The sequence below is a fragment of the Myotis davidii genome, unplaced genomic scaffold (assembly GCF_000327345.1).
Source record: "Myotis davidii unplaced genomic scaffold, ASM32734v1 scaffold221, whole genome shotgun sequence".
NCBI lineage: Eukaryota > Metazoa > Chordata > Mammalia > Chiroptera > Vespertilionidae > Myotis > Myotis davidii.
The window spans coordinates 6,784,641-6,797,122 of NW_006293349.1; the positions used below are offsets into that span (position 1 = coordinate 6,784,641).

The 12,482-nt window shown below is 47.8% G+C and overlaps 1 protein-coding gene and 1 long non-coding RNA gene across 2 annotated transcripts in view; one reads left to right on the forward strand and one right to left on the reverse strand.

Moving 5' to 3' along the window:
• LOC107183649 overlaps nucleotides 1–9,710 on the forward strand; it is a 17,351-nt gene extending 7,641 nt beyond the window's left edge. The window contains exon 3 of the long non-coding RNA XR_001514437.1: nucleotides 9,561–9,710. This is a non-coding gene — a long non-coding RNA (uncharacterized LOC107183649). The remainder of the gene's footprint in view (nucleotides 1–9,560) is intronic.
• HECW2 (HECT, C2 and WW domain containing E3 ubiquitin protein ligase 2) overlaps nucleotides 1–12,482 on the reverse strand; it is a 182,944-nt gene that overhangs the window by 75,107 nt on the left and 95,355 nt on the right. The gene's annotated exons all lie outside the window — the stretch shown is intronic.

Sequence of the window (12,482 nt, forward strand, 5' to 3'; positions counted from 1 at the left end):
TGTTTGTTTGTTTAATTCTAAAGATCAACACCAAGTGCTACTTATCATTGTCTTTAGGAGCCAAGTGGTATAAGTTTTCCAAGTGAAATTCACTCCAGGTAATAACGAAGCCCATGATCTCAAGGACAATTAGGAAACATGTTTCCCACGATCAGATAAAGCTAATCAGGTCATCCAAGATGAAAGGAACTGTGTGGAGAGCCCCAAGACTCTTCACTCGTTAACCACGGGTCAGGGCACCTGAGACAGGCCAACAGCTTCAGCAGAAACCGACTTCTCGAACGGAGGGGGCTCGGTTACCGAAGCAGCTTACACACTCGGAATGAAAGGGCCCAGGCAGACCCTGGTGCCGACTGCATCTATGCCTTTCCAGAAGCAGCCCCTCCCACGATGGAGTGCAGCGCTTCTGTACACACATGTGCTTCTGTACACACGTGACCAGGAACGGGGGGCAACCACAGGCAGGGAGCTCCCAGATAGGAAAAAAGGACTTCTTTGTAAAGAAATAATTCAAGGAGTAGACGCACTAGAGAACAAAGCTGAGAGGGGCAAGATGAGAATCCTTGCCCGTCCCTCCTCTCGATAGCTGATGTCCAGGTGGCAAAGACCAGAATAAAGAAACGGAAGTCTTATAGGAGACATTGTCACCAGCCTCGCAGCCCTGGGCAAAGCTCTCTTCCTCCTCACCGGTCAGGGGAACGTCTTTCTTCCCTGGTCCTTGTGGAAAACACACACCGAGGGTAACCCTTACACAGGCTTGTATCGGCAGGCTCGGTCAAAGGTCACCACCGGCCCCATCTGACTCGAATTTCTAATACAATAGTCTATTATTTCTGCCACTATTCAAAATTTCATAAGATAGGAACTGAATTGTTTTTACATGTGGACATTCAAAATAATCTATAATAATAAAATCATAATATGCTAATTAGACTGAATGTCCTTCCGGACAACCATCTGGAGGAAGCCGGGGCTGCGAGGGAAGCCCGGGTCCCAGGTGCCAGAAGGAAGCTGGTACCGGCAGCCAGGGGAAAGAAGGCCTACTCTTGCACGAATTTCATGCATCGGGCCTCTAGTAGGTATTATAATTAACCCCATATCTACTTTATGTGAATTAAGATTCAGCTTCTATTACCAAAATCATTATATAAGTAGTGTTGCTTAAGGGGAAACTATAAGGAGTACTAAAATAGAATTGCCTGTTTACTCTACCTAATTTCTTGGGAATGTTTTGAAGGGGTGGGTGGCCGTTTGGAGGTAACCACGATACACCTGTAATTACCAGGACACCTGGGTGTGCACACCCACGGCAGCTCTGATTCACATGCCGAGTCACAGTATAATTGGATGTTCCGAGGCTCGTCTAAAACCCATCCTCTACAGAATCGCACTGTCAATGCCTGGGGGGAAGGGCTCTTCCTTACTCACTCTGTGATCGCCACTAGCTCTGAGGGTTCCTCTAAATCGCCCAAAACGCTAACATGCAGGCTCCTGACCCAAATACAGAAAGACAACTTACAATGAACTAATCAAGTATAGAAAGTCACGTTCTTTTACATAAGCATAGACATACTTAAGGATTTGGAAAAATAAATGAGTGTGAGTGTGTGAGTGAGTGTGTGTGTGTGTGTGTGTGTGTGTGTGTGTGTGTTGGGTGGAAAGGGTAAAGAGTTAAAGACTATAAAACCACAAATAGGATAGCAGGTTCTACACCATCCCAGGACTGACATGAATGAATGACCAAGCTAACACTTGAGAGGCAGAAGGCAGTGCAGTGATTGGATGCCTGGGATCTGGAGAAAGGCAAGTCAGGCTCTGAGCCACGGCTCACCCCTTACCAGAGACATAACCTTGGGCAAAACGTAACTTCTTTTAAACCACAGTTTCTTTTCTGTGAAATGGGGATAACAACACCCACATCCAAGGAAGGTGAAGTCAGATGGTTCATATAAATTGCGGAAGACAGCGCCTGTGATCCCTTACCTATGAGTTACTGTTATCATGACTAACAGTAATAGTTTTCACTTCTGAGACATTTTTCCGAGGATGGCAGTGTTTCTGCCTATCGTCCACAGACAAGGCTCGAAAGGATGGAGAAGCCGTGAAGCTCCCCGTCCTGGGCTCCCTGTAGGCAGGTGCGGCCCACACTAAGTTTGGACGATGAGATACAAAGAGAGTGTCACATGGTTATTCTGGGAACCCCCACCTCTTATTCAAGGCGATTTTACAAGGTCAGGCCCTGCTTCTGCCCTTCATCCATCTGCTCCCCGAAACAAGGATGTTGTTGTTAGAACCCCAGCAGCCGTGTGGAGCCATGAAGATGAATGGCTCTCACAACTCGAGGAACCACCTGAAAGCCCTCTACTTCCTCTCTCTGAACTTCTTTCTGTGAGAGAATGAAATCTTGTGCATTAAACCTTGTAGGGGTCTCGGCTACAAACCAAATCCTCTCTGTCCACGGAGGTCTCGGCGTGGTCGAGGTCACGTGGTCTTCCTAAAACTGGAAGCACAGCCCGGCCGGCGTGGCTCCGTGGCTGAGCGTTGGCCTATGAACCAGGAGGTCACGGTTCCATCACATGCCCAGGTTGGGCTCGATCTCCAGTGGGGGAGGGGGGGTGCAGGAGGCAGCTGATCCATGATTCTCTCTCATCATTGATGTTTCTATCTCTCCCTCCCTCTCCTTCCCTCCCTCTGAAATCAATTAAAAAATACTTATTTTTTTTAGAAAAGAAGCGATTCCTGGGCAAGCATTCCGACTTTGCTCCGCCCGCCGTGCAGCCTGCGACAGGTGTCCGTGGTCTCTGCTTTATCCACATAAGGGGACCACGCAGGTCACCGGGGAGCTGTGGGACACGCACTCCACTTCACACCCGAGAGGAGAGCGTAGAGAAATCGCTGTGCCACGTGCAGGCTCGCCGTTTCTATTTCTGACACACAACTCAATTATGCCGGGAAAGTGGGTCCCTTCCCCACTGGCTGCCTGAACTGGTTCAAGCCAGTAATGACACTGACCTCGTCCTTTTTAAAAATAAAATTGGGGAGACATTTGATGACTCCATTCTGGAGTAGCCCGACTGTGTTTATGAAAGTATCTGACGTGTACTAACAAGTTCTGTCCTGGTAAGCAGCATGTTGAGAACACAGACTCCAGGAAAAAAAGCAACGGTCTCAAAAAAAAATGCATCTTTTTCAGATTAGCCACAAGCAAAGCAAATTTGAAGGACACAGACCTCCTACTGCTGAGTTTCATTAAGGAAATTCCCTCAAGCCGCCCGGTGCTGGGCCAACGACGACCCACAATAGTCACAAGGAAAGGAATGCACGGACCCCAACTGAAATCTCACTTTGCAACCCTCTCCCCTCTCCCTGCTCTGGGCCTGGTCTCAGGCAGGAGCGCTGGGCTGCCCGGAGCCGGGGGGCATTTTGGTGAAGCCAAACAAAATATGCTTCTCTCTTTACACAATTCTTTTTTAAAAAGCTTCTATTATTTTAGGAAAAGAAAAGGCCATCCGTATCACAACAAATCTTACTGACAGAAGTTTGAAATGGTTTCCAGTTAACAAACATCCTGCCAAACCAGAAATCCATATTAAAAGACTGTCAACAAACAGAAAAGAAAAACAAACAAAACAAAAAAGCACCCCAAAGCACTTGTAACTACGCCACAGAAAGGGCAGCAGACCCTCCATCCTCCTTTCTCACAAGAGCCATGGAAACAATGAGAGAACAACTTACAAGTCAGAAGTCCTGCGAAATGAGTCTGTCCTAACCTCTGGCTTCTCAACTCTATAAAGTCTTAGAAATGTTAAAAAAATCAACTTTATTTTTTATAAAGATCATATTTATGCACACATCCTCTGCTCCCTTCCAAAATATAAATTCCTTCTCAGCTCCTGGCTCCCCTAGTATCTCCCTAAGTATAAGGAATTACATGATTCTTTTCTCCGTATTATATCCCATTACCCACAGTAGAGATGGAAAAGGCTTAAAGATATAGTTTATTATAAGTAAAAAACAGTCATGCTAATGTTTTCAACCACTTGGTTCACGTGAAGGAGGGATGGTCCCAAATATTTCCCGATACGTGTATCAGTCACAAGAAACGTTAAAGAAGAAGGTTGAACTGCGGTGATCAGAGATCTAAAGTTGCTAGGAGGTGGCTGGTGTGGCTCAGTTGGCTAGGCACTCACTGCCCCATGCACCAAAGGCTGCCGGTCTGATTCCCAATCAGGGCACATGCCTGGGTTTTGGGCTTGATCCCCAGTTGGGGGGCGGGGGCGAGGGGGGGCATGTAGGAGGCAGCCAATTGATGTTTCACTCTCCTATCAATGTTTCTCTCTTTCTCTCCTTCTCTCTTCCTCTCGCTCTACAAATCAACATAAATATTTTTAAAGTAAATAAATAAAGTTGCTAAGAGGGAAAACAGAAATCATGGTGCTTAAGCTAAAGTTCCAGAAACAGCTGGTTGGTTAGTAGGTGTGGGTAAGTTCACTGTCCCCCAACACTTTAGATGTGAAATGTTAGCTAAAGGAGAGAGAGTTTACTGGTGTATGCTGGGATGGAAGGTGTTTAGGTGTTGGAATTACTATAGAAGAGCTAGAATATTCTGGGGAGGGCTTGCCTGGCTCATAAGAGCTGACTAGAAGTTGTAAGGTATCCTGTGGGCTGGCTGACAACGCTGCTGGCAGCGTGAAACTGGCTGTGACAGGAGAATTTACACCAGGGGCAAGGGCAAGTGCCGCACACCAGCCCTCCTCCACCCCCACCCAGGGAGAGCTGGCTGTTAGCTACCAGCACATTCCTATGGAAGCTGAGAATGGAGTCCTCCAAATCTGCCCATGTTAGGTAGCGCAGAAGGTCATTGCCATGAAATTTTAAAATAGCAAATTACTTTTTTTTTTTTCCAAAAAGAAAAAGATCCACTGCAGGTCACGAAGATAACTGTTTAAAAATAAAAGGCAAAGGCCATCTCCATATTTGGGCAATTCCTTCAAGATTCCATGAGTCTAGCATTTTCCTCAGAAGTAAATTCACAAAAGCAATCTCATTCGAAAGGCACACTCGCCCAGGAAGATTCTTTACCGTGTATTTATTGGGGTTGTCTTTTGTTTTTGACCTAACATCTTTTTACGCCTTTAAAATGAGCAAGAGATTGTCTACAAACCATGTGTTATATAGACATTTAGAGTTTAATTCCATCTCCACGTGATTACTGTATAACTTGAGGTGACTGAGCCAAGTAGCCACCACAAAGAGATATTAGTGGTTTCAAAGCATTTGAAGAATGTGCCACGAAAGTAACAAATGCAGCCCTAGCTGGTCTGGCTCAGTGGATAGAGTGTCGGCCTGCGGTCCAAAGGGTCCCCGGTTCTATTCCGGTCAAGGGCACGTACCTTGGCTGTAGGCTTCTCCTTGTGGGGCGAGCAGGAGGCAACCAATCAATGTGCTCTCTCACATCGATATTTCTGTCTGTCTTCCCCTCTCTCTTCCACTCTCTCTAAAAATCAGTGGGAAAAATCCTCAGGTGAGGATTTTAAAAATAGTAATAATAACAAAGGTAGTGGTGGAGTTGACCAAAAAATCCCCCCAAACCTATTTTTCAAGGTACAGAACTTATCCTGCTAAGAGGCTTTGGTACTCACAGGAGACCTCACAATATTAAGGTGCATTTTATTCACTGAGCTGAACGTGACCCAATACATTGTGGCCATTCGCTTCACGGAGGATGGGAACCAGAATCTGTGTCACCACGGGGGCCACTTCCGCAGGCATGCAGGCCGCTAGGGTCGGGGGAAATGAGAACCCTCACGTAGGCTCAGACTGTGGTCCTTCTCACTGTTCAAATATTTGTTCTCTTCCAAAAACATCTACCCTCATAACCATAACTGCCGTGCGTCATGTTTATCAAAGTTGGGTATTTGGACTATTCTGATACTCAAAACCCCAGTCTGACATCCAAACTCACAAACCCCTAGAGTTACAAAGCTTGGATATAGAAATAGATGTCAATGTAGCTGGAAGATATTATAGTACGTGTTTTTGTTTGTTTTGTTTTGTAGGAAAAAACAAACGATTGGAAAGGATATTTCATTTTAAAATAAAATGGTTGCCGTTTTACATTTTTATTTAAAAAAGAAAACATGGAAGTGTGTGATATATTTTTTTTAAACCTCACTGTTTCTTAGTATTTCAATTCAGGCACACGTAAAATGATTGGGGGTCGGGGGGGGACCCTTCGTTAATACTGTTTGAGAGTACAAAACAAAGAGGCAAGGAGAGAAACAGGGATTCCGTATTTAACACCTGACAGGGAAATCCAATATAACACTTCTTCTAAAAAAATTAAACCAAGTGATAAACCCATTCTGTGAATATCAGGAGCAAACGTCACAGCGCTTTCTAGTGACCCGTGCCGCTGTACCTCGTTCTCTCCGTCACCCTTAGCTCTCTGCCACGGAGCTGCCACTGCTGTGGGTTGGTGACGGTTCATTTTGTGTCCACATTACTGGGCCACGGGTGCCCAGGCACTTGGCCAAACATTATTCTGGGTGTGCCTGCCATGTGTGGGTGAGATTAACATCTGAATCAGGAGACTGGTTCGGCAGACGGCCCTCCCGAACGTGGGTGGCCTCATCACTGGATAAAACAGAAAGGCTGAGAGGAGGGAACCCTCCCGCCCAGCTATTGGATGGAATTGGGACACTGGTGTTTGCTTACCGAACATCGTCTCTCCTTGGGTCTGGTACCTGGGATGGAAACATATCATCAGCTGCCGTGTGTGTGTGTGTGCATGTGCGTGTGTGTGCATGTGCATGTACATGTGCGTGTGTGTGCTTGTACATGTGCGTGTGTGTGCATGTGTGTGTTGCTGATACAGAGTCGCTTGAAACGTGCCCATACTTCTTCAGAGGAACCAAACATACCCACCTGAAGTGTTCCTGCCTCTACAACTTGACTCTGGGTGTTCTTCCATAATCTCTTGTTCTCAACATCCCACTCATCATTCAAAGTGCAGTTTGAATCCTACCTTTGCTATGACAGCTCGCCAGGCATCCCATGCCAGAACCTAGCCAGTGGGCCCTGGACCCTGCAGGCCTTGGGCCAGCGCTTGGAGCACACTGTCCACAGTCCGGGTGAGAGGCACTCAGGGGGGAGCAGTCTGGGGAGGGGTGAAGTGGCTTTCTACAGGAAGTGCATGATTCTGTGCAAATGTGCGCATTTGATATCAGATCCAGTTCCCAGGAGAACGCTACTTATCTTGCTAAGGATGTTTTTAAAAACCCTACTTTTTGCCCCAGCCAATTTGGCTCAGTGGGTAGAGCATCGGCCTGCGGACTGAAGGGTCCTGGGTTCCATTCCAGTCAAGGGCATATGCCTGGGTTGGGGGCTCCATCCCCAGGGCAGGGTATGCAGGAAGCAGCCGATCAATGATTCTCTCTCATCAGTTTCTATCTCTCTCCCTTCCTCTCTGAAATCAATAAAAATATACATATATATTTTTTTAAATCCCACTTTCATGGCCATGGCTGGTGGAGATGGCAGCCGCCAGAGCAGAGGGCAGGAGAGCAAGTCCACGGAATGAGCACAGGAACAGAGCACTCGTGCAGAAAAGCAGGAGCCACTCCGGGAGGAGCAGCACCCGAGGGCAGACTGTCCTGGTCATGAACAGTATGGACAACAAAGACCAAGAGGGACAAAAGGGGCCCCCGGTGCAGAAAGCCGTGCTGTGGGGCCACCACGGTCAGGGCGGCCACAGGTCACTGAGAGACGGAAGGGGACCCTGTCAGTGACAGCCTCTGTCAGGCCAGGTGCGCTTCCCATCAGAGTGCGGGTTCAGCCATTAACAACAAATCTTCATCATTTCCGGACAATTCTAAACTGAAGAAAGTCTCCAGCTATCGTTCTCTATAAATCCTTACTTCTACCCAACCATTCAAATCAAGATTTTGGGGAGCTGGGTACCCAGGTTAGCAGCACTCCTGGCTACAAATAAATACAATAATAAAATCCAACAGTCCCTTTTATTTTGGAGGTAGTTTGTTTATTCTATGTCCTTGCTTTCCCCAAACTAAGTCATAAACGGGGAGAGGTTTTGATTGTACAGTTTTTATCTTTGGCACCGTACTGTCAAGTAATGTTATGTAAATGGCTGAACCCATTGTGATCACTATAATCATCATTGTTTTTTCTTCCATTTGTAATCCCTCTATTAGCTGAGCTGATGCCCACCACAGCCCCAGGGGCTGGACAGAAGGCTACTCGGCCTCCCTTTAGAGCAGTGGTTCTCAACCTTCCTAATGCCGCGGCCCTTTAACACAGTTCCTCATGTTGTGGTGACCCCCAACCATAAAATTATTTTCGTTGCTACTTCATAACTGTGATTTTGCTACTGTTATGAATCGTCATGTAAATATCTGATATGCAAAATGTATTTTCATTGTTACAAATTGAACATAATGAAAGCATAGTGATTAATCACAAAAACAATATGTAATTATATATGTGTTTTCCGATGGTCTTAGGCGACCCCTGTGAAAGGGGTCTCGACCCCCAAAGGGGTCTGGACCCACAGGTTGAGAACCGCTGCTCTAGAGAAACCTGGGTTCAGGGAGGTCAGGTGAGATAGCGATGGAGCTAGAAATCCTGCCCCCATTGTGGCATCATTTTCTCAGATTTAATTTCATCAGGTCAACAAGAGGAAGGGAGGAGGAAGAACACTCCTAAGTTAAATAGCACCTGGTTGTCCTTATTAAAGCCCACAATTGTCTTTGAGACATACGCTCGCCAGGAGCATCTACCTGCCAATGATCAAGCCCAGCCAAGGACCAGAAACACGTGAAACAAGTCACCTTTTAACGCCACGGTCGCATCTTTCTTGCAAAAATATAACTGTAGCCCAGATCCCAAATTGCCCTTGATTTTCACACTCCTGAGGGTGTACAAAAACTGAAGAACTCTGACCATAGGCAGCAAGCAGAGACACTTTTTTGTACTGGGCAACTTTCTTTGCTTCTATGCTTTGTTTCAAAATGAGGACATGTTTCACCCTAGAACTCCCCCAAGGAGCCTGCCCAAATCCTGTGGACTCTCACCCAATTTAAACCCTTGGCCTTAAGTAATTAAAGAGCCTCTTCAAAATTGAAGACAGCTAAAGTGCAGTACAAGCATAATTACTACCTTGTTCAAACATGTAATGCGAAAAATCCAGGACAACATATGCATTAAGAGAGGTCAAATGGGGGTCAATCAGTGGGTCATGGAGAGATGGAATGGGACCCTGTCAGGGACTTCTGGTGAGCGCAAGGGGCGGGTGTGGGGGGGAGGTGAGTAGGGAGGGAGCCTGGCATTCATCCTATGCAGAGATGCCTGACTTTTATGCATTCATCAAACTTGTTTTGAGAACCTTCTATGTGACAGGCACTGGGGTAGGAAAGGGGGTAATTAGAAAAAAAAACCACCAACAACAAAAAATAAAAATAATAACAGAATTCTTAACATATTGCGGACGGATCACAAGAATTCTCGTGTTTTCTGTTCTAAAGCTTGTGGCCAATCATGAGAATTCTTTAAAAAGATATTAGCTTGCAAGAACATGTAATAAATAACTTCAAAATGCAAAGGGTATTTGATTTTAAAGCATGCCTTTGCCATTTACATAAAACGCTTTTTGTGCTCCTTCAATAGAAACTTACCTGGCCACTGGGTAAAGCTAGCAATGAAACAACTGGTCCGCAATGTGTTAGGAAGGGGACATCTGTTTGGGAAGACAGAACACACTAACGAGTATACCAGGAGGGGATGGAGACAGGCGTCGTGAAACAATGCAGGTGAAATGATGGGGGATGCAGGAAAGGGCTGGTCGCGCACACCTGGAGAGCGGAGAGCAGCTCACCCCTGGGTGCCTTCCGCCACGTGTCTGAGAGCCCACCTCCCACAGCGCCTTTTCCTCCCTGCACTGGAACTGGCCCCACTCACTGGCGAGAGGCAGGGTCCGAGCACCGGCTCCGGAGCTGGGCTGCCTGGGTTCAGATTCCATCCCACCTGGTACTCTTTGTGGGGCCTGGGTCAATCCCTTCCACCATGCTGCGCCTCCTCTGTAAACATTTCCTCATCTGTGACATGGGGCTAGAGCTTGGCCGGGGTGGCTCAGTCAGTTGAGCACTGTCCCATGCACCACAAGGTTGCTGGTTTGCTACCTGGTCAGGGCACATGCCCAGATTCTGGGTTTGATTCCCAGTAGGGGGCGTACAGGAGGCAGCTGATGGATGTTTCTCATCCATGTTTCTATCTCTCCCTCTCCCTTCCTCTCTATAATTTTTTTTTAAGAAAAAAAACACAAGCATTTAAAATGTGGGTAAACAGAGCAGCGATCTACAAGACTGCTGTGAGCACGAAAGGATCGAATCTGTGCTCACAACATCACGGGGTCAGCACTCCCCCACAGAACGCACATCACAGTGGCGGGCACACAGTAGGCATTCAGACCGACTACATGAAAACGCGAAAGGAAAATGCTGCACTTGGGAAGAGAAGAGGGAGCCAGATTTCATCAGCCCCACGAGCTGAGGGCGAGAGCATTCCTCTCATGAATCCTTTCATGTAGCTGAGGCTGTGGACACCCTACTCCATGTGAAGTCTAGACACCACTCAGCATGGTAGGGAAATAACTGTAATTGGACAGCTTTTCACGTTACAGTAAATGGAAAGAAGTTCACTCCCTTTCCATGTTCTGGAAGCAAAGCAATTCCTTAATAAAAGGGGGGCCAGCATTTCAGGGCTGGGAGCAAACCCACTCACTGCCTGGCGGTGGGAGCTGTGACCTGGCAGCACAGCTGGCCACTGACACTGCACGAGCCTCCCCCAAGGGTCCCTTTGAGTCCCTTTAACTGGAAGCCAGTCACCTGTACAGGAAGGGGAGAGGAGGGGGGGAGTGACAGGAAGGCACACCTGCTCTAGCGAAGGCGTCCAGCTTATGCCAAGTCCTGTTCCAGTCATAACGCAGGAAGCGGAGAGATGAGGCTGAAGTAACAGGCTTTCAGGCCTGGCTGATAATCTGTTTTGTCCACCGGGCAGGGGTCCTGGTCTGTCTGCCACGCCAAAGGGCAGCCAACGGCCAATCCACTAGTGGACTGTACAGTCAGCTGTCTACCAGCCCCAGCCCATACTCAGGGCTCGTTGCAATGCCTATTATGACTTTTGGTTGAACCTGCCTCCACACCCCCTAACCCCCACCCCCCACCTCGAGTCCACAGCCCTCAGGGAACAGGATGAATCGTTGTTTCTCACATGTCGAGATCACGTTTACTGCTGTCTAACCATCGAAACTTTTATAAAAGCTATGAGACAGAACTTGTCCTTAACCCTCTATCATAATTCATCGGCAACAGCACCCTAAATGCAACTGAAACCGTCCTGGAGGTCCAGGGACTGTGACTACGGCGCTGTCCCCTGAGGGCGTCAGGCAGGCCAGGACAGGCAGAAGGGCCCTCCTCCCCCACGTGCAAAGCTCCTGCACCCCTTCACTGAGGGAGCAACTGACTGAGCAAGCTAAGTCTCTACACAGAGCAGGCTGCGGGCAGCATTAGCGCCCCTGGGGGGTCCCGGGCCAGTGGTTCTCTGACGCCAGGCGAACGTCCTGGCCGAGATGAGAAGAGAAATGAATGCTGGCTTCCGGGGCTCTTGTACACCAGGCACAACACCATCAGTGCTTTTCCGAGTCCTCACCGGGACCAGCTAGGCCAGGGTGGGAAACCTTTCTCTGCTGAGAGCATTTGGATATTTAAAGCATCATTCAAGGGCCAGGCAAAATTATCAACTTCAAAATTAGCCTGTTCTATGTGGTCAACCGTTTCATTAACGTACCCCTAACGCCTTGGCAGGGCCAGACCAAATGATTTCGCGGGCCTCATGCGGCCCATGGGATGGATGGTCCCCATCTCTGTTTTAAATCATAGCATGACTAGGTTCCTGGCATGCTATGTCCTTGTTATTTGTTTATTTCCCACCTCTTCCCAGGAGCACGCCGTTGTAGGAAGCAGCTGGCTTGTCTGCCTTGCTTAGGGGCTCGATAATGTTTACTGAATGGATGAGCCAAGCACAGTTACTTCAGATATCAGGTCGCTTTAATCCTCTGCACCCACAAGTGAGGTAAAGTCCTTCTACAGACAAGGATCCTGAAGGCTGTTACTGCATGGAGAGCATGGTGCCTCCGACCAGCAGCCTGGGCAATGGCACCGCTCAGCCCTGCCCATCCCTGGGACACTGGGCAGGTCACCAACCAATCGCTGAGGCTCCGTACCTGGACCTGGCAGTAATGATAGCAGTACTGTCTATGGAGTTGCTGACAGAAGCTCAAACATATAAAAAGCTTAGAATGGCCCTAACCGTTTTTGGCTCAGTGGATAGAGCGTCGGCCTGCGGACTGAAGGGTCCCAGGTTCGATACCGGTCAAGGGCTTGTACCTTGGCTGCAGGCAAATCCCC